This window comes from Hemiscyllium ocellatum, chromosome 3, assembly GCF_020745735.1.
Source record: "Hemiscyllium ocellatum isolate sHemOce1 chromosome 3, sHemOce1.pat.X.cur, whole genome shotgun sequence".
Lineage (NCBI taxonomy): Eukaryota > Metazoa > Chordata > Chondrichthyes > Orectolobiformes > Hemiscylliidae > Hemiscyllium > Hemiscyllium ocellatum.
This window is the reverse complement of record NC_083403.1, coordinates 113,115,443-113,138,632: the sequence shown is the minus strand read 5'-3', so window position 1 is coordinate 113,138,632 and position 23,190 is coordinate 113,115,443.

Below are 23,190 nucleotides of genomic sequence, written 5' to 3'. Positions count from 1 at the left end.
TTCGGTTACTATCCTTCCACTGATGCCTAATTCAGGTCCAGCAATGCTTCCTTTTCTATTGACTGGAAACATAGGATGTGGATTTTTTTTTTGCCCGAATGTACTTCTGAAACTCAGTTTCATCTCTGCCCTTAAAGCTGTTGCTGGAGATTCTTGTGGTGTAGTGATAGTATCCCTACCTCTGGATCTGGAGGTCCAGGCTTAAGTCCGAACTATTTCCAAGATGTGATTTTATAAACTTGTATAAAATGAGCGCTCAGTCTCTGACATTTTTGGGAAAAATGTCCCAGTCTGTCCAACCTCTTCTTATAACTCAAACCCTCTAGTCCTTTTAAATTTTTTCGATACCCTTTCTCATTTAACAGGTTGTTGAGGAAAATATCTTAAAACTGATATTACCCTAGTCTATGCTGGGTAAATTAAACACCCCCATTACCACTACTGTTTACTTCCTGCACCTCCCTGTAATTTACCTGCACAGTTGTTTAATTAGATTGCTTACAGTATGGAAACAAGTCCTTTGGTCCAACAAGTCCCGACCGACCCTCCGAAGAGCAACCCATTCCGCTACATTTACCCCTTCACCTAACACTACGGGCAATTTAGCATGGCCAATTCACCTAACCTGCACATTTTTGGATTGTGGGAGGAAACCGGAGCACCCGAAGGAACCCACGCAGACACGGGGAGAATGCGCAAACTCCACACAAATAGTTGCCTGAGGCTGAACCTCCCAGATGTCCACCTATTTCAAGAATTGCAATTTTCCCTTCCAAGTGATAAACAATGCCTTCCATTGTATCACTGCCACTTCCAGCAACTCTGTTATCAAACGCCACTCCCCCAACCGCAACAAGGATAGAACCATCGTCCTCACATTCCACCCCACAAATGTCCAGAGACAGTGCCTTATCCTCTATCATTTTTGCCACTTACAGTCAGACCCCACTATCAAAAATATATTTCCCTCCCCATATCTCGCTCCATGAGACCATTCCCTCCGCAACTCCCTCGTTAGGTCCACACTCCCCACTAACCCCATCCTCTACACCTTGCCTTGCTGCCACATGAGGTGTAAAACCCATGCCCACACCTCCCCTCTCACCTCCATCCATGGCTATAAAGGATCATTTGAAATCCCAGCAGAAATTTTCCTGCATATCCATCCACTTCATTTACTGCATCCATTACCCTCGATATGGTCTCCTGTACATTGGGGAGACCGAGTTCCAAATTGCAGAGCGTTTCAGGAAATATCTCTGTGACACATGTACCAAACAACCCATCGCCCTGTCGCCAAAATCTGCAATAGCCCCTCACACTCCTCAGGAACATGCAAGTCCTTGGCTTCCTCCACCGCCAAATCAAAGCCACCAGCCAACTGGAGGAAGAACCCTTCATCTTCCACCTCAGGACCCTCCAACCACTCAGCATCAACATTGACTTCACCAGTTTCCAAATGTCCCCTCCACCCACCTCATCTCAATTCCAACCCTCCAACTTGGCACCACCTTCTTGACCTGCTGCCCCCGTCTATCTTCCTTCCCACCTATCCGCTCCACACCGACCTATCACAATCGTCCCACACCTGCATCCGCCATTTCATCTACCTTCCTCCCAACCTCACCCTCATCCCCCTACTTATCTCTCAGCCTGTCTCAACATTCCTGATGAAGGACTTATGCCCAAAACATCAACTCTGCTGCTCCTCGGATGCTGCCTGACCTGCTGTGCTTTTTTCAGCACCACAATTTTCAAGTAAGGTGATAGGATGAGGGGATAGGGTAAGGAGGAGGAGCATTTGAGAGATGCAACTACACAGTCAGGTCAGCAACAAGGTCTGGAATTCAAAAATAGAATAGAATACAGGAGCAATCTAGTTCCAATCTATTTTTCATTCCTGTGACAGGAAATTTGCTCCATTTCACCTAAGCTTGAAGGTTGAGGCCTAGAGAGATTCTGCAGGGCAGGTAGACATGATTTGTCCCATTAGAACAATGTCAGTCCTCTAAAAGAGCTATCAGCTTGGTTCCATTCCTATGCTTTCTCCCAAAACTCTTTTACATACTTTTTCAAATGAATTTCTCTTTTGAAAATGTTGATGGATTCTGTTTCAACCGATGTTTTCCAGTAAGTCATATTATCTCTGTCTCTGGCTAGCAATGAACTAGAGCATCTATTCCCAGATATTAGGAATTCTGCCATGAGTAACATGCCTCCTGACTGGAGCTTGTTCATCACATACAAGCACAGTCAGAAGAGTGATAAAACACTCTCCAATGTCCTGAATGGGTGCATTTCCAAGAACACTCAAGAAGCTTAACACCATCCAGGACAAAGCAACTCTCTCCAACACCAATGCACAGTGACAGCAATGTGTGTGACCTCCGGATGCACTGCAGAAACTCAACAAGGCTCCTTCAACAGCATCTTTCAAATCCATGAACTTTATCAACTGGAAAGATAAGGGCAGGACATGCATAGGAACACCACAATCTGCTAGATCCCCTCCAATTCACATTCCTTTCTGAGTTGGAATTAATTTATCATTCCTTCACTATCTTTCAGTCAAACTCCTGAAATGTCTTTCTAATCAGCATTATAGGTGTGTTTCCATCACATTAAGTGCAACAACTCACCAGCACTTTCACAAGGCCAGTTAGGAAGGGGCAGCAAATGTTGGCTGAGCTGGTGATATCTCCACCTTTGTAATGAATAATCCCTCGTAGTGCAAAACTATAAAGGCCTAAGTAAAATGGAAGATCTGATTTTAAATGACTGCAGCACTTGAGGGTTCATTTTCTATGAACAATGTGCTTATAACCCTTTCTTCAACTGCTGCTAGTGTATATCAGAAGATCTTAGGCACATTGCTGTGCATTGAGTTAATCTAAAATCTGTTGTGAATGACATTTGCAAAATAGTGTGGTTTTATCTTGTCAAATGTCTACACAAAGTTAAAAATCACACAACACCAGGTTATAGTCCAACAGGTTTATTTGGAAGCACTAGCTTTCGGAGCGCTGCTCCTTCATCAGTTGGTTGTGGAGTATAACATTGTAGGACACAGAATTTATAGCAAAAGTTTACGTGTGATGTAAGTGAAATTATATATTGAAAAAGACCTAGATTGTTTATTAAGTCTCTCATCTTTTAGAATGGGCATATTGCTTTCAGTTCTTTCATATGTATATCCTAGAACTTTCTTAAGGTTACATTCTCAAGGGAACTTTCACAATAGGTGCTATGTTGGTCCAGATAATGCATGTGTGTGAGTGTGTGTGTAAAGGGGTATACATCTGTGAGAGGGTGCATGTGTGCATGTGAGTGTGGGAGTGCATGTGTGAACGTATGAGAGAGTGCTTGTGTATGAGAGAGGGTCTGCGAGAGCGTTAGATTCTGTAAGAGTGTTCGTGAGTGTATGTCTGTGTGTAGTGTAGTAGGGCTACCTGCAATGTGACATGAACTCAAGGTCCTGGTTGAGGCCATCCCCATGGCTACCGAACATGGCAATCAGCCTCTGCTCTAGATTAGAGTGGTGCTGGAAAAGCACAGCAGGTCAGGCAGCATCCTGAGCAGGAAAATCGACGTTTTGGGCAAAAGCCCTTCATCAGGATGCTCCTTGGATGCTGCCTGACCTGCTGTGCTTTTCCAGCACCGCTCTAATCCAGACTCGGGTTTCCAGCATCTGCAGTTCTCATTTTTACCCATCAGCTTCTGCTCAGACACTGTCCTGAAGTCTACCTTGGAGGATGGTCACCCGAAGATCTGTGGTCGAATGGACTGCTGAAGTGTTCACCAACTGGGAGGGGACACTCCTGTCTATTGATTGTTGTGCAGTGTCCATTCATCCGTTGCCGTAGCCTCTGCTCAATCTCACCAATGTGAAATGCCTCACGGCATCCTTGCCTGCAGACAATGTTGGCTGAGTCTCATGAGTACCTGCCACGTACATGATAGGAGGTGTCCCTACAGCCTGCAACACACTATCAGTGAGGATGAGCGTCTCACAAGACCTTCCCCATGCCTCCACTTCTCACCTTTAAACAACCACCAAACCTTAAACAGATCATTGCTTTCAGCAAACTTTCAGGACAATGCCATACAACCTTGTCACAGTAGACACTGCAAGAGGTGTCAGAGTGTTGACACGGATACCACCATTACATGTGTAGCATCTGTAGTGTAGCATCCAGAATGCTTCCTACTCCTACAGCCAAGAACAAAACAGTGATTCATAAAGTTTGAGCATTTTTTTTCTGCTTTGATATTTTCTTCCTTTATTCATAGACCAAAGCAATGCTGATTCTTTTTTAAGCGTCTTCTCACAAAGCCCCCATTCAACCCCTGATCTGTACTTGTTCATTGTAATTATAAAGATTGAACAATTAACCTTGAGGGAGGAAGTCAAGAATATTAGGCAGAAACATTGCTTCTGACTCTAAACTCATGAGACTGGAATAGAAATGTATACTATAATGAAACTCAATTGGACTCATCACATGAACACAGTGGCTTCAAGAGCAGTTTAAAGGCTAGAAGTATTGCAGCAAGAAACTCACCTCCTGACCTCCCATAGCCTATCCACCATCTACAAGGCACAAGTCAGGAATATGATGAAATATCCCCCAGTTGCCTGGATGAGTCCAGCACCAAGAACACTCAAGAAGCTTGACACCATCCAGGACAAAGCAACCTGCTTGATTGGCACTGACATCCACAAGCATCCACTTCCTCCACCACCAATGCTCAGCAGCAACAGTGTGTACTGTCTACAAGACAAACTGCAGAAATTCACCAAAGATCCCTAGACAGCACCCCCTAAACCCATGAACACTCCCATCTAGAAGAATAAGGGCAGCAGATATAGGGGAACATCACCACCTTCAAGTTCCCCTTCAAGCCTCTCACCATCCTGACTTAAAAATATATCACTGTTCCTTTGCTGTCATTGGGTCAAAATCCTGGTATTCCCTCCCTAAGGGCATTGTGGGTCAACCCACAGCAGGTAGACTGCAGTAGTTCAAGAAGGCAGCTCTCCACTACCTCTTCGAGGACAACTAGGAACAGGCAATAAATGCTGACAAGCCAGCAATGCCCAACAATGATTTTTTTAAAAAGTAGCAACAGTTAAGGAAGGCAAAGGTAAAGTCAAGCTATTGTGCTGTTTGCATTCAAATAACCTGCCAAGAATTACTTCCTGGATTCACATTTAAAGATTATAAATTTTCACAATACACCTGATAGAGGCTGGCCTCTGTACCTTTTGGCGATAGAGATTTTTTTTTAAAGTGCTTATTGAAGCTATGATGAGAGACTAAAACAGCTTGCAAAGAATTAATGATGTCTGGAAACTGCTGGAAATCTTTGGAGTAGCTAAATGATGGCAACCATGCCTAGAGATACATAGGCGTGTACAAGGAAAAAAGGAAATTAGATTAGATTACTTACAGTGTGGAAACAGGCCCTTCAGCCCAACAAGTCCACACCGACCCACCGAAGCGCAACCCACCCATACCCCTACATTTACCCCTTACCTAACACTACGGGCAATTTAGCATGGCCAATTCACCTAACCCGCACATCTTTGGACTGTGGGAGGAAACCGGAGCACCCGGAGGAAACCCACGCAGACACGGGGAGAACATGCAAATTCCACACAGTCAGTCGCCTGAGTCGGGAATTGAACCCGGGTCTCAGGCGCTGTGAGGCAGCAGTGCTAACCACTGTGCCACCGTGCCGCCCACTAAGTAAGTAATCTAATCCAATCTAATGAAATTGTGGCAGTTGTTGCATAAAACAGGAGCCCATGCAGGTTATACCTATACAGTCTTTCAGTGGGTGGTCTGAAAACTCCAGTGGACTGTAAAACAAGGCCTAATAACCATTGTAAGGATGTTGTATTTGCAGCCAGCAAGTGAATATGCAGTTAGGAGTCTTTGAACAAGGAAGTATTAAAATCTTATCATGCTGTTAAATTCACTTTGTATTTCCTGGTCAGTCTTCTGGCCTATTTGCTGGACTTGAGGTGAACACCCTTCCTTTCAGCCAGAGTTCCTCCCCAGAAGCTGTTTGTGGGAATGGTTTGACACTGCCATTGGTTAATGAGGTGGTAGAATTCTGAGAACAGTGAATTCTGACTTGCTTCCTCCACCAGTGTTGCCATCTTTATTCTGTTCTGAAAATGTGTTGCTGGAAAAGTGCAGCAGGTCAGGCAGCATCCAAGGAACATGAAATTCGACGTTTCGGGCATAAGCCCTTCTTCAGGAATGACGAAAGTGTGTCCAGCAGGCTAAGATAAAAGGTAGGGAGGAGGGACTTGGGGGAGGGGCGATGGAGATGTAATAGGTGAAAGGAGGTCAAGGTGAGGGTGATAGGCCAGAGTGGGGGCAGAGAGGTCAGGAAGAAGATTGCAGGTTAGGAAGGCGGTGCTGAGTTCGAGGGATTCAACTGAGACAAGGTGGGGGGAGAGGAAATGAGGAAACTGGAGAAATCTGAGTTCATCCTTGTGGTTGGAGGGTTCCCTGGCGGAAGATGAGGCGCTCTTCCTCCAACCGTCTTGTTGTTATGGTCTGGCGATGGAGGAGTCCAAGGACCTGCATGTCCTTGGTGGAGTGGGAGGGGGAGTTAAAGTGTTGAGCCACGGGGTGGTTGGTTTGGTTGGTCCGAGTGTTCCAGAGGTGTTCTCTGAAACATTCCACAAGTAAGCGGCCTGTCTCCCCAATATAGAGGAGGCCACATCGGGTGCAGCGGATGCAATAGATGATGTGTGTGGAGGTGCAGGTGAATTTGTGGCGGATATGGAAGGATCCCTTGCGGCCTTGGAGAGAAGTAAGGGAGGAGGTGTGGGCGTAAGTTTTACATTTCTTGTGGTTGCAGGGGAAGGTGCTGGGAGTGGAGGTTGGGTTGGTGAGGGGTGTGGACCTAACGAGGGAGTCACGGAGGGAGTGGTCTTTTCAGAACGCTGATAGGGGAGGGGAGGGAAATATATCCCTGGTGGTGGGGTCAGTTTGGAGGTGGCGGAAATGACGGCGGATGATACCATGTATATGGAGGTTGGTGGGGTGGTAGATGAGAACCAGTGGGGTTCTGTCCTGGTAGCGGTTGGAGGGGTGGGGCTCAAGGGCGGATGAGCGGGAAGTGGAGGAGATGCAGTGGAGGGCATCGTCAATCACGTCTGGGGGGAATCTGTGGTCCTTGAAGATAGAGGCCACCTGGGCTGTACGGTATTGGAACTGGTCCTCCTGGGAGCAGATGCAGCAGAGGTCCTCCTGGGAGCAGATGCGGCAGAGGTCCTCCTGGGAGCAGATGCGGCGGAGCCTCCGAATCCTCCAGCAACAGACCTCCCTCCGGATCCTCCGCTCCACCCTTGCAGCCATGCGTCGCTACCTACATTCCCTGCAATCAGCCCCACCTCAGCTCAGGAATCGACGATGCCCGAAACATAGAATTTCCTGTTCCTTGGATGCTGCCTGACCTGCTGCGCTTTTCCAGCAACACTTTTTCAGCTCTGATCTCCAGCATCTGCAGACCTCGATTTCTCCTCGAAGATCTTTATTCTGTTGTCTTGCCAAGACAGCCCATTTAAGTCAGGTGCTTTTAATATGCAAATGCAATTACCATAACAGAGGTAAAATTTGAATTATCATTTTCAGACAGTACTGAGTGATGGGTGCATGTTTCTCATTCTGCACAACTTCCATAGCCAATTCTGCCAAAATAGAAGATATGCTTTTGATTCATTTTGCTGAGGCTGGGAAGGGACAGCAGTGCTACTCTGAGCTCTTTAATAAAATGATTGGGCATGTCAGTGGCTTTAACAGTAACCTCAGCACAATCTTCTTTCAAATGCCCCTAGGGAGCTTGTTTTCCATATGAATTCCATCAATCATTTGCAGAAGAAGCTTGACCAACAAAGTGATATAGGCCTGAAGATGATGGGGGCGGGGGGGGGGGATCTATTGAACAGTGAATGACTACACATCATCAACCAAATGCAGTACGTATTTATATGTGTCTTCTTTGCTTTCCTATCACTATATATACTGCAATTGGAAGGCAGTCCTGCCAACTTCTTCCTTATTCTGGGATTTTCTAGGAAGATTGTAAACTGGACCAAATATCCCATCTCTTCAGATAAACACTCAATGGATATTTCATGTTGAGCACAGTGAATGAACACCTTTGCTATTTTCAAGTTTGCCAGACCATTTCACATGAAGTAGCAAATTCTCTCCAGTTATTATGGAAATCTCTTGAAGTGCTGGCTCATTAACACCTCAAACTGAATGACTCTTTCAAAAGCTGCAGTCAGAGAATCTTGAAACCTATGAAACTTTCACATCTAGTTTGAATAAGGGTGATTGAATCCCAATCGCTCCATGTTTATCCTGTTCCACTGCAGTTTAAAGGAACAACTCTGTGATGTTTCTCAGTCAAGTTTTGAAAGGCTGAAATAGTCCTTTTCCCAAATGAGCTTGATGGACAAACTGCCCAGCTTCTCAGAGCCTCGAGGAGAAAGTGAGGACTGCAGATGCTGGAAATCAGAGTGGAAGAGTGGGTGCTGGAAAAGCACAGCCTGTCAGGCAGCATCTGAGGAGCAGGAAAATTGATGTTTCATCAGAAAGGGCTTATGCCTGAAACGTTGATTGTCCTGCTCCTCAGATGCTGCCTGACCTGATGTGCTTTTCCAGCACCACACTCTTCAACTCTGATCTCTAGCATCTGCAGTCCTCACTTTCTCCTCGTTAATTATAACCTTACTGCGAGATCTCAGAGCCTCCGGTCTGACTGGTCTGTCCAAAAGCCTGACTGTCAACTCCTTTTGGTTGTCCTTTCAATGGCTGCCTACCTAACAATTTTGCAGTAAAACAGCACATTTGTGATCACTGATCAACTTGTACCTGATTTTCATGCTGCATTCCCTATAACCCTGCCTACAGATACCAGGGTAACATGAAGGAGTGATGGTGTAGGATTACTGTCTCCACTATGTTCTCAGAAACTGAACATTTCTTGCGTGCAAAGCTGAGGAAAATTTGCTTGACTGTTTTATTAAGGCACGTCCTCTTAAAACATTATTTATTTATTGCCCATGGATCGATGCAAATTTATTTAAGCTATCTGAACTTATCCATCGCCATTCTGCTGCTTTTTTTTAGTAATTCCTGACAATTCACGAGCAACACTTTACCCAAAAGAATATCTAATTAGTGAGTTTGAGCTTGCCTTGCTGTTATGAAAATTCACATGGTAAAGAAAAGTCTGTTAGGACTGCCGGCAGGTCCCTCTTGGAACATTATTTGAATAGCTTAACTTGAACTTGAATGGGTACAAGTGTTTGATTGTGGACACTGAGAGAAAACAGGTGAAGTATGAATCAGTTGTGTATTGCATTTGTTGAGGAACCGTCACTCCGGAGGTGTTGTCTGATTTCAAGAAAGGTCTTTAAAACCGTGACACTAGTCCGTGTGCAAAAATACACTGATTCGCCATGGCCTCTTCAACCTGACCTTTCATTTCTTGGCAATGCCATCTCCTCTGGTATTTTTCTGACTGATCTTTGGTAGGAAGAATTTCAAGAAATAAGACAAGTTTGAAGTTGTAGAAAATCTATGCTGTCTTGATAAAGCAATACCATCATAGATGCATTTCATGGATACATTTATTCAAGTGCTAAACTTGCGTTTATTACAATTTGCTAGCATTTACATGTCCTCAACCATGACTTGCTGGGTTCTGTCATGGCTGAGTGTAGAACGTCAGATGCCAAATCTCTTTGTCTCCTGACACATAAATGCCAAGGTGATCACCCACCCATTGGCCCTCGAGCTCTCACGGGCTTCCTGGACCTTCTTTGCTGCAAAGACAATGGAAGAAAGATGAATTGCTATCTCAGGAGAAATCAAGGGTGAAGACACCATTCATTGCACAGATTGGCAATGCACCTTCCTTTGTAACTACGCATCACTAACATTCCCTACCATTACATCAATCAGATGCACCCTACAAGCCAGAAAATAGTACAGGAAGTCCCCAGGTTGCAAACTAGTTTTTTCCACTGTTCCTAAGCCGAATTTGTGTGTAAGTCAGAACAGATACGGGCAAATTAGTCCGCCCTTCATTAGGCCGAAACATTGTAGGTAAAATGTTTTAAAAATTAGAAGCTGGAGGTCAGTCGTAAGTATGGGACATTCGTAAGTTCATAACTGAGGGAATCCTGTACTGAATTTGTACAAAAGCCATTCAACACATATTAACCTCTTTGACACCATTTTCTCCGACGTGTTGTTTTTCTCTCTATTGTCTCATACAAGTATGAGTTAGAATGGGCATGCTGGACTAGAGACTGTTGTCATAGGGAATTGCATAGCATTTGCCCAAAGTCACTCTCTTGCTGACTCATTCATCTAAACTTTGCTTGTGCCCAACTTCTGGAAGTTACAGCACCTGACTACAAGCTATAGGAAGATCTGAGACATTTGCAAGCAAATCTCTCTTAATGAGTTTGAAAGATTAAAAAAATAAAAAAAGGCAGAGAATGAAATTAATTAAAGTCAAATTAAGAACAGAAAGAGCAAAACAAGGCAGATGCAAAGCTCAAAAGAGAGACTAATGATGAAATAGAATTGAAAAGTAAGAAAAATAACTAATGTTTTATTTTCAAAAAAATCTCCAAGATTTGACTACATTCAGGAATGAGAATTTAAAGTTAACTTTTGTTTCAAGGCTGGGAATAGTGACTAATGTTACATTAACAGTTATCGTGTTGTAAAAAATTTAATTATAGGCTTATTCACAGCCCTAACTTTTTTGTGAATTTTATCAGCATTTAATGTGTAAATGTTAAAATATAAATACGAATAGCAGAAAGGCTAAAAATAAAATGTGTTTTGTGCTGAAACATAGAATTATGGAAACATAGAAACATAGAATATGAGAGCAGGAGGAGGCCATTTGGCCATTCAAGCCTGCTCCACCATTCATCATGATCATTGTTGATCATCCAACTCAATAACCAATCCTGCTTTCTCCACATAACCTTTGGTCTCCATTTGCCTTAAGCCGCCTTTTGAATACACTCAATGTTTTGGCATCAATAACTTCCTGTGGTAATAACTTCCACAGACTCACCATTCTTTGGGTGAAGAAATGTCTCCTCATCTTCATCCTAAATGCTCCACCTCAAATGGAAGAGAAATGTAAATTGACTTGCATGTTATAGAGATTTGTTAGTCATAGTGTATCTCTTCAACTGCTGAACGTTTTGGCCTATATTTGTATGAATAATGGTATGTGTTACTAAGATCCATTATTTTTCCTGAAAGCTTCAGTCCAATGTGAATCTTAGGGATGGTGAAAATACTGTCTTTACACAAGCTTGCAAGAATGATAAGAAGTTAAAGAGTCGTAATGAACTCTGTCAGACCAAATTTTATCACAGTGTATGATAGGAAACTGACATAAGTCTAGGAGGGTTATGATGTAACATCAATCGCATGGCATTGCTCTTTTGTTGTGCGGATTAAGATTTCCATAAGCACACAGAAAGGTTAGGTCATTAGACCCTTCAAGCACCTTCCACCATTTTCTAACACCTTGACTAATGTTTAGATTAATTCCATTTTCAGGTAATATTCTTCAGTCACTTGATTCCCAAAAGCTAGTGATGAACGTTTTGAAAATAGTTCATCATTGGGATGTAGAAATACAATGCTCACATTATCTGTGAGAAATCATTTCTCACGAGTGCACTACAAAATAACTTATCTCTTAGTCTAAGACTGTAATGCTTGGCCCCAGATCTCTCAACAATGGGCAAACATCTTTCCACAAGATACCCAATCAAACCACTTGAGAAGTCCCTCTGTTTCAATGACATAATCCTTCACTCTTCTAAATCTGAGCCAACTCTACTGATCAATTTCTCCTCTCATCCTCATCAACTTGCAATACATTCTCTTTCAGATAAGTTTGTTGCTGAATGTGGTCAAAACTGTGCACAGTGCTCCAAGTATATGCTCATCAAGGTCCTTTATAACTGCTTGTATACCTTTGGTACTCCAATTATTTTGTAATTCACATTTTTAATGGCTTGCTCAGTCTCTATGTTAGTTTCTGGGAATTGTGTGCAAGGACAGTCAGGTTTGCCCTGAATAACAACATTTTTCAATCTCTCACCATTTAAAAAAAATATACTTTTCTATTTGCTAAATATTGTTGTATTGTCTGGAAAGAGGCAAGAACCCAATTTGTTTCAGAGGGCCAAATTCATTACTGTACTGTAGAGTCCTGTGATTATAACAGGAATCTAAACTAAAACAGTCTTCTTATCAAGCAACATGGGATATTATGCTATCATAGAGTCATAGAGTCATAGAGATGTACAGCATGGAAACAGACCCATCGATCTAACCCGTCCATGCTGACCAGATATCCCAACCCAATCTAGTCCCACCTGCCAGCACCTGGCCCATATCCCTCCGAACCCTTCCTATTCATATGCCCATCCAAATGCTACTTAAATGTTACAATTGTACCAGCCTCCACCACATCCTCTGGAAGCTCATTCCATACATGTACCATCCTCTGCATGAAAAAGTTGCCCCTTAAGTCTCTTTTATATCTTTCCCCTTTCACCTTAAACCTATGCCCTCTAGTTCTGGACTCGCCACTCAGTCTATTTATCCTATCCATGCCCCTCATAATTTTGTAAACCTCTGTAAGGTCACCCCTCAGCCTCCGATGCTCCAGAGAAAACAGCCCCAGCCTGTTCAGCCTCTCCCTGTAGCTCAGATCTTTCAACCCTGACAACATCCTTGTAAATTTTTTCTGAACCCTTTCAAGTTTCACAACACCTTTCCAATAGGAAGGAGACCAGAATTGCATGCAATATTCCAATAGTGGCCTAATCAATCTCCTGTACAGCCGAAACATGACCTCCCAACTCCTGTACTCAATACTCTGACCAATAAAGGAAAGCATACCAAACGCCTTCATCACTAACCTATCTACCTGCGACTCCACTTTCAAGGAGCTTTGAATCTGCACTTCAAGGTCTCTTTGTTCAGTAACACTCCCTAGGACCTTACCATTATTTCCTCCCAAAGTGGATAATTTAAGATTGCCACACATTATATACTATTTTATGTTATTCCACTCATCCATACATCTTTGCAACCTCTTTATATCTTCAAAGCATGCTTTACTTTCTAGCTTTCAATCAGCAAACTCAAATGCCTCACACTTGGCCCAGTCATCATTGATATTAGTATGTGAGACACAAGTACTGACCTTTGCCATATCCCACTAGTCACAATCTGAAAATACAAAACATCCTGTCAATTACTCCTCCTTGTTTTCTGTCCATTAACAATACTCAACTGATGTTAACTTAATCCCCAATCTTATGAACACTAGTTTTGTGCAGTAACTTATTCTGTGGCACCTCATTAAATGCTTCTTAAAAGTTCAAACGCACACCAGTTTATTCCTCTTCAAAATGTCTGGCTTGCTACAACTTCAAGAAGTTCTAGCAGATATGGAAATTTCCTTTTCATAAAGCAGCATTGATTCTGCCTAAATATTTAGACCCAGACCTAGATGTTTTGCTAGGTAGACAGCCATTGCAGAAGAGTAGGCAGAAGTTGCTGGTAGGATCAAGAGGAAGTCCTGATACAGCTGATTCTGCAGGAATTACCCAAGAAATTGAAACTTCCAATGGGAAATTATCTGGCATTGAGAAGTTCCCAGCTCTGAGTTACAGTAAATGATTACAATGTACTTGGCTTAATAGTTATCCAGGAACAGTGGAGGAATCAAAGCCTACTCTAACTCTCTGGTAACCATTAAAGTGACTCTCTTCAATCACCACTGAAAATCCACACGACTATCCCCAATCCTCCTGAGATTCCTGGTCCCATGCTAGACTTGACACCTCATCCCCATCCCCAGTGCCGATTCTCAACACCTATAACACCTCCCCTGACTTACCCACACTCTGCCAAATCTATTCCAACTTCTCTCTGACAAATCCCACACACCCCCAACAACTGCCCACCACCTCATCTCTCCATTTCTGAAATCATCTCCTGCTGGACTGACCACAAATTTTCCCCTAACCTAATTCTGCACCTCCATCTGTCTCATTCTACTTTAAGCATGCATTCTGACTTGCTAGTCACTTCACCCCTTCACCTCATACTCACTTAACCCTACCCTTATGCATTTGTCTTTCCTCATAGCCTTATCCACATACTTCAATTGCCCACACACGTCTTTTAAAATCATTCAATAATATTGAATTTTAAAGTAAATAAGAATAACTAATACACTTTGCATTATTAAATAACAATGATATTCAATCTTTCAAAGAAAACATCATAATGTACATTTAATCAATAAATACAAATATTACTTTTTTAAAAAAAAACAGAAAAAGTTATGCACAGCTACTAACAGCAATTTCAGTACACTTTCAGTGTTAACAGTGTTACTCTCTGGTGTTGGCTGTTGTTCTTAAAAGTTGCTCCTCTGGTGCCATGGAGGGTGGGGGATGGGGGGTGCTGGTGGTAATGATGGGTGTGTCTCCATCACCCTGCATCAAGTTCCCAAGACAGTAGCTTCTGATGGAGGCGTCTGGGTAGCTGCCTGATCTGAAAGTGTGACAACAGAAAAAAAATGGAAATGTAACGGGGTGTCTTTGGACACTATTGGGTGGAACAATTCTGATGGTAAGTAGAAGTTCTGAGCCATTATGATTCTCTAACTCCCCTGTTATTGCATTCATAACAGTAGGTTGTAGCATTTTCTATACTCTTGAAATCAGATGAACTGGCCAATGGCTCCCTGTTTTCTCTCTTCCTCCTTTTCTGAATGGCATGGTTATGTTTACTACCTTACAATCCATGGTGTCCATTCCAGAATCTAGGGAATTCTGAAAGATTAATACCAAGGCCTTGTTAACTTCTGTCAGACTTCTTTTAAACCTCCATGAGAAAAAGTCATAAGGCCCAGACGAGTTACTGGTTTTTGGTTCCAGCAATTTCTCCAGCAGCACATCTTTGCTAATGCTAGTTTCTCTGCGTTCCTCATTTTCTTTGAGTGGATTAAAATTGGCCAGGCTAGGCATTGTGGTAATCCACCGGGCTCATTCTGACTGAGAGAAGAGCATCCTAAGAAGTATTTGCTATCATATGTTCTGATTGTTGCTGTGCACAAAGGATTTTACAGCGCGTTCAAATGCAAGAAGGAACCTGGGCACCTTTCAAAAGTAATTTTCAAAGAAAATTCTTTGGAGTTCTTCAACCTAGTGAGCAAGATGTAATAAAGTGGAAAGGATTTCTTCTCCCACCATCTGAGGCGAACAAGGTTGGGTTGACGATCAGAATCTTTTTTCCCAGAGTTGAAATGTCTAATACTGGGGGTGTTGCATTTAAAGTGAGAAGGGGAAAATTCAAAGGAGACTTGAGGGACAAGGTTTTTTTACACAGACAGTGATAGGATTTGGAATGCTCTTCCAGAGGTGGTAGTGGAGGCAGATTTAATAGAGGCTTTTAAGGGACTTTTAAATACATACATGAATAGGCAAGGAATGGAGGGATATGGACCAAGGGCAGGCAGAAGGGATTAGTTTAATTTGGCGTTGTGTTCAACACAACATTGTGGGGCTGAAGGGTCCATTCCTGTGCTGTACTGTTCAGTGTAACATCTTCATAACATTGTGAACTTCCAGCATTTCAGCACCACAACCCTCAAAACCAATATGAAATATCCCTGACCTCAACAAACACATATGCAGGCAAAAGGAAACTATTTTTTTTCTGCCCTGCATGAGTATCTCCTTTGGGTTGGTTACTGTGGAACTGCAGCTTGTTTATTTCTTGTGCTGGTCATGTCACCCATTTCCTTCTTAAAATGAATTAATGAATATTAGCAAAATGTTAATAAGCCTTTTTTTTTGGTTACAGCCTTATTAAAATCATTATTGTAAATGTCAGTGAATATAAAGCCTGAAGTAGCTGTTACTACATTTGTAAATGTTAGTACCAATATAATGAGGGGGGAAGAAATAAAAATTAAAAAGTGACAAAAAAAGGTTGAAGTTTTTTTTCCTTTAGATAGTAAAATAAACAATTTATTTAACCAGGATTTTCATAGTATTTCTTATTAGTTGTGTCAGTGTAAACTGCAGAGATTTAATAACATAAATTTCCAAATGAGATGTACATTTTCTGAAGAAGAATCATACCAGATTCTAAATGTTAACGCTGTTTCGATCACCAGAGAAGTTGCCAGACCTACTGAGTTTCTCCAGCATTCTTTATTTGTTTGTGCATTTTTCAGACAGTGCTGTGGTTTTCTGCAGTAAGCCATCGTATTGTTTAGAGAACCGTACGCCACAGTTATCAAGTTGAACAAATTGCTTCACATCATTGTCTCATATGGAAGGAATGTTTGGTGGTGCAGCTTGGAAAAAAACAAATGGTCAACATCTGGGATGATGGCAGAATAAGAGGTCTGGAGAAGGTTGCTTGGTAGTTGAGTCAGTGTAAGGGTGAATGATGGTGAAAGTGTAGACTGCAGATGCTGGAGGTTAAGAGCTGAGAGTGTGGTGCTGGAAAAGCACAGCAAGTCAGGCAGCATCTGAGGAGCAGGAGATTGACATTTTGGGCAAAAGCCTTCATCAGGAATGAGGCTGTGAGTCAAAGGGGGTGGTGTGGTAAATGGGGGGGATGGTGCTGGGGTGAAGGTAGCTGAGGGTAAGATAGGTAGATGGAGTTGGGGGGTAATGGTGATAGGTCAGAGAGGAAGGTGGAGCGGATGGGTGGGAAGGAAGATGGGCAGGTAGGAAAGGTCATGAGGGTGGTGCCAAGTTGGAAGGTTGGAACAGGGATAAGGCAGGGGAAGGGAAAATAAAGAAACTGGTGAAATCCACATTGATGCTGTGAGGTTGGAAGGTTCTGAGGCAGAGGATGAGGTGTCCTTCCTCCAGATGTCGGGTGGTTAGGGAGTAGTAATAGAGGAGGCCCAAGACCTGCATGTCCCTGGCAGAGTGCAAGGGGGAGTTGAAGTGTTTGACCGTGGAGCTATGGGGTTGGTTGGTATGGGTGTCCCAGAGATGTTCTCTGAAGTAGTCTGCAATTAGATGTCCTGTCTCTCCAATGGAGAGGAGACCGCATTGGGAGCAATTGATACTGTAAATGACATGTGTGGAAATGCAGGTAAATCACTATGGATGTGTAAGGCTCCTTTGGGGGGTTGGACAGAGGTGAGGGGGGAAGGTGTGGATACAGGTTTTTGCAGGTTTTGCAATTCCTGTGGTGGCAGGAGAAGGTGCAGTGAGGGGAGGGTGGATTGATGGGGGGCATGGACCTGACAAGAGAGTCGCAGAGGGAATGGTCTTTATGGAATGCAGATAGGGGTGGGGAGGGAAATATATCTCTGATGATGGGGTCTGTTTGTGGGTGGTGGAAATGATGGAGGATGATGCGATATATATGGAGGTGGAAGGTGAGGACCATGGGGTTCTGTACTTGTTGCGGCTGGAGGGGTGTGGTTCAAGGGCGGAGTTGCAGTAAGTGGACGAGATGCACTGGAGTGCATCATCAACCACGTAGGAGGGGAAATTGTGGTCTTTAAAGAACGAGGCCATCTGGTGTGTTCTGTGGTGGAACTAGTCCTCCTGGGAGCAGATGCGGCAGAGCCGGAGGATTTGGGAATAAGAGATAGCATTTTTACAGGAGGCAGGGTGGGGGAAGTGTAGTCCAGGTAGCAGTGGGAGTCAGTGGATTGAAGTAGATGCCTGTGTTGAGTTGGTAGCTGGAGTTGGAGATGGAGAGGTCCAGGAAGAGAAGGAAGGTGTCTGAGATGGTCCAGGTGAACTTAAGGTTGGGGTAGAATGTGTTGGTGAAGTTGATGAACTGTTCAACCACCTCATGGGAGAACGAGGTGGTGCCGAAACAGTCATCAATATAGAGATGGAAAAGTGAGGAATGGTGCCGGCTACAGAAGATGGACTGTTCCACGTAACCAACAAAGAAACAGACATAACTGGGGCCCATGCGGGTGCCCAATCGCTACCCCTTTCCTCTGGAGGAAGTGGGAGGATTCAAAAGTGAAATTATTGAGGGTGAGGATCAGTTCAGCCAAACAAATGAGAGTGTTGGTGGAAAGGCACTGATGGGGATGTTAGGAGAAGAAGAAATGGAGGGCTTCGAGGCCCTGGTCCTGGTGGATGGAGATGTATAGGGACTGGATGTCCACGGTGGAAATGTGGCATTGGGGGCCAGGGTGGGTGGTATCCTGAACATATGTGGGGAATTCCTGGACTGGGGGGAATAGGACAGTATCAAGGTATGTGGTGATGGGTTCAGTGGGGCAGGCGCAGGCCGAGATGATGGGTTGGCTGGGGAGGTCAGGTTTGTGAATCTTGGGTAGGAGATAGAACCGCTGACAAGGGTGAATGATGTTGTTTCAGAGTCAGTGGATTCCTCATAGTTATTTAAATCTTGTTTGAGGACTTCCCAGCTCTTCCTGCTTGGAAGCTGAGATTGAGGTTGGTGTTGGGTTTGGGATATGGTGGAAAATTGTACAGCCCATAATTTGCTTGTTGAGCTCAAGTTGCTAGCTGGATTGACTGCTGTGGCAGTACTGTATATGGAATGTATCAAGAACCATAGGACAAGATCTGACTTCTTGATGCCAGAACAAAGTTTAAATCTATTTATCTTTTTGGAGTACCTTCTGGTCTATTGCCTACACCTGACAGGACTTTATGGATCTGCTCAGATTGCTGAGGCAAAATTGTTGTTAGGTCTTGGTAAAATCACTCTCTTCCATGACTTCCATGAGAGCATTACTACATGAACTTCTGAATTATCCTGTCCAGGGATGTACAGCAGTGCCTTGCTTTTATCGTCGTGAAGACTACATTTTTTTTTTGATTGCAAACTAAAATGGGAAAAGGGCTGTTTTAAAACAAGGGCTGGAGAAGCAGTTGCTGTACTTTTAAAAACAAGCTACTGGAACTCATTATGACTTGTGTTTATGCTTACTTTGGAAGCAATGGGAAAGGAGAGATGAAATGCCATGTCACCAGAGTGTATATGCAGGATGAAATTCATCTCTATATCTCTGCACTAAGAGTAACTGCAACTTGAAAAGAAAAGAGATATCTTGTCCCTCCTGTTGTTGAAAGCATTGGCCTTTGACCAATAACAAAGAGACTTTGTAATTAATGTGTCAATCACCCCATGCCTGTTGTGAAGAAGTGAAAGAACCAGAGAAGGAGATTGGAGAACAGTAGGTGTAGGAAGCAAGAGGGCGTCTCAACACTCCTGTGGCTCCCTTTGTGCTGTTTCTCTTTCATCCATATTGCCAATGATTTTCTTGTTTGTCTGTGACTGTCTGTATATGTTTATCCATAAGTTTCAAAATTGGGTGTAAAGTTTCATTTGGAGACTTACGTGTTGATAGTTCATAGTTTTGTTTACCCTGTGGCTAAAATGTATTTATTTGTAATAAACAGTAGTTCTTGTAAAGTATAAGAACCTGGTCAGTGTTTTCTGTGAACTCAATTTGACAAATAAATTGTGGCCTTTGCATATTTTATGAAATTGTTAAATTTTGTTTTGATTCTGGGATTAATGGGGCTTGAGAATCAGTGCATTTTTCTAAGTGAGTTGTTCTACGTTCTGGAGTAAGGCTGCCCAGGAAATGCTCTCCACTCTTAATGGAGGCCATCAAGTGCATTGGCTAGATTTACAGGCTGATAATCAACCTGTATATCACATTATGAATGCATCTTCTGAGGCTTGAATTTTGAAGTTCTGGTCTAGAGATGGGGGCGCTACCACCATGCCACAAGACTTCCTCTCAATAATGTCATTGATTGTAATAAAGGATTCAGGTAGTAATCAGTGGGTTACCTTAACACCTTCACTTCAAGCAGTTTAAATTTGCGAATGGTGAACTTCCAATATCTCTAAGTGGGTAAGTAACTCACTTAATTTTAATTGACCACTGCCTTATTTCTAATGAAATACATGTTTTCCAATCTCATCTTTCTCTTGAGCACTTACTTCAACTAATTCATTGTTTTTTGTTTCTTACCATTCTCTTTGGAATGAATAGTTAATCCCATGCTTTAATTTACCCTTTACTGTATATTTCCAGCATTTGACAATTTTCTTTCATATCTTTGTATTCTTTTTTGATTAAGCTTCCTTTATTAAGCAATACTTGCCCATATTCTGGCAATAGAGAAATGATTTAGCAAAGGAAATAATTCCGAATGTTCTACTGCCAACTCGCTAACCCATAGAACTCCTCATAGGTTTTCTCAAATTATCTGAGTGCCAATGCTACAATTTCTGTGAAGTTTGTGTCTAAAAATGTATAGCATATGAGAAAAAACAACTACTATTATTTTGGACACTAATGACTGTTATTTCACTAAGTTTCATCATTTTTTTCTAACAATCAAAAGTAGTTGTTTCTTCATCCAGATAAAAGTGTCAGGGTAGTTGCTTGGAGACTAAAACTACCCAGCAACCATGACTAATAAAAAAAACTCCATTCTCTGTGGCCTGACAATGACCACCTTCAAGGTACCCTTGTGGACTACACACTTTCTCATTAAACAGATTGCTGGTACAATAATATAAGACAGACTTCCATTGCCTGAACAGGTCTACATACCATCAATCTTCTCATTGAATGAGGTCATCCACAAAATGTAAAGTATGGGATGGAACAATTTGCTAAGTATAGAATTTGATAGAAACTGCTTCTGAAGAAAAGGATAATTTCAATCTCTATTATGTCAACGTTGCACTTTTGCACTATTCACAAGTACCATTCATTAAATCCTCAAAGCTGCTTCAAAATGTATAAACTTTCATCAACAAATAGAGGTAGAATTGAAGACCTCCAGTAAGCTATTCCACAAGTACAATAAAGAGTTCCACATTTGTTGTTGTCCGTTTGCTGACCTAGTAATCTTGAAATTCTGCTTCTCTCGGCACTACAAAGGGATTAAGCTTGTTTTTTTATATATATCCTTCTAGCTGCTGTGAGGAAAGTGCGTAGTGTACATTCTGTCTAGCTGTATCCTGAATGGCAAAGATGTCACTATATTCATCATTGGATTCTATCTAAATCAGACAAGTGCTCTGGTTATCGTGAATCCTACCATTGGTCATATTGTAAACCATGGCAAAAAGTTCTGTCCTGTTCGTTCATGAATGCTAGCATGCTGAGTTCACTCAGTTTCACCAGAGAAATCTCCTTCATTACAGGAAACAAAATCAAAAGAAAATCACTTGATGCTATGTTGATTAATTTGCATGCAAATCAGTTAAATATTTAATTGATAAGAGGATTGAAGGCTAGAGGCACAATTATACATGTTCAAATATTCTATTGCAAAACATTGGTTCCTGTGGTATTGCATGAGAGAGCTGATCTGTTATGAGGAATGAATAGTTCAGATATGATAAATAATCTATCTATCTATTATCCATGGAGATCAGCCGATTTTTTTTATCAAGACCTTCTCTCAGTCGATGAGATAAGTAGAACAGAGTATGTAATCGAGTAAGTTGAACATGACCTCTTGAACAAATGAGGTTAAAAATTGAGTGGCAGCTTTTTTCTGTTTTTTATTTCTTTTGCATATTTTAAGTACTATCAACCTGCATTACATTAAAATGAAATAAGTCACCTCTAGATATTTCAAAATACAAGGTCAGCTAGATTGGTTTTTATTGATCATTTTAAACAAATATTACAAATATTATTCAAGTCTTGTCAAAAAAAGCAGTCTGCTTTTGTGTGAAATCAGTTTGACATTTACTTGTTCCTTACTTGAATGAGTTGTTAGACTTTTCTTTGTTAACTCCCTCAGTTCTAAGAAAGGGCCAATTGACCCAAAACATCATCTCTGATTTCAGATGCTGCCTGACCTGCTGAGCTTTTCCAACATTTTTGTTTCTGTTTCTGATTCCTAACACCTGAAGTTCTTTCGGTTTTACTTTGTTATGTATTGACAAATGTAAGTGAGATACTTAAAAAAAACACAGATATTAGTTGTAGCAAATGGTATTGCCTTTGGACAGATTTGGTTATGCTTTAATTTGTTGAACAGACTTAGGTGGCACAAACTATGACCCCTACAAGGGCAGTTCTAGCTCTATGCACACCTTGCCAGGGACGCCCACATCCCATGAATGAAAGAAAACAAATTCAATGTTAGGTAGTATCATGTAAATGCTTCTGACAAAGTTAACAGTTCATTACATGTTCAAACACATACCACAGGTATGATTCAAAATAAATCAAAGAAAATTCCTATTGTACGAAGTGCATTCATATACTAGAGGATTTGTAACTTTAATACATTGCAGATGTTACTGTGCCAACATTTTAGAAATATCATTTGTCACATGTACATTTTTCAAACTCAGTATGTGTAGAAACTTGTCTTTTGAGTTGCTCATTACCATATTACTGAAATGGAACAGTAAATGCTTTTTAATATGGAATGCAATGAGCAAAGGTAATGAAAATCTTTGTAAAACAATGCAGGACCCTGTTAACTGTGTTATGTCTTATTTCTGGAATATAATTGGATATTGAAACATATGTGATGATGAGATTACCGCTCCATTCACCATTCCGCATGACATTAATTTAGTTTCAAATCTTATTAAAGTCATAAAAGCGCTCACTTTTGTTTAAGCAAATGTGAGTGAAATCTAATCGTTACCTCAGTTGTCTTTCTAGTGGGTTTACCATAATATTATTCATGCATTCACAGGAATTTGGCTCCACTCACTTGATAATGGTTAGTGTATCGTACCAGCAATGGAGGTTTACATTTAATTTTGACAAATAAACTGCAGTAATATGGAGAGTGGGTGCTGGAAGGCCAAACCTAATTTGAATGTAATTGGTGAGTGTCCAGCAGTAAGCACACTTCTCAGCAGCTCACTTGATATTGAGATTGTGACAGGTTGTTGCTGGGGGAATGGGAGGGGTGGAATTTCAATGGGTAAGTCACAACTTGAAGTCAGCTGGAACACCTGAAAAGGGTGTAAAAAGGGGAGGCGGGCTGAGCTGAGGAAAATCAAAGCACTATTTTTCGATGAGGATACATCATCTTCAAGAGACCCCAAGTCTGTCTGTCAT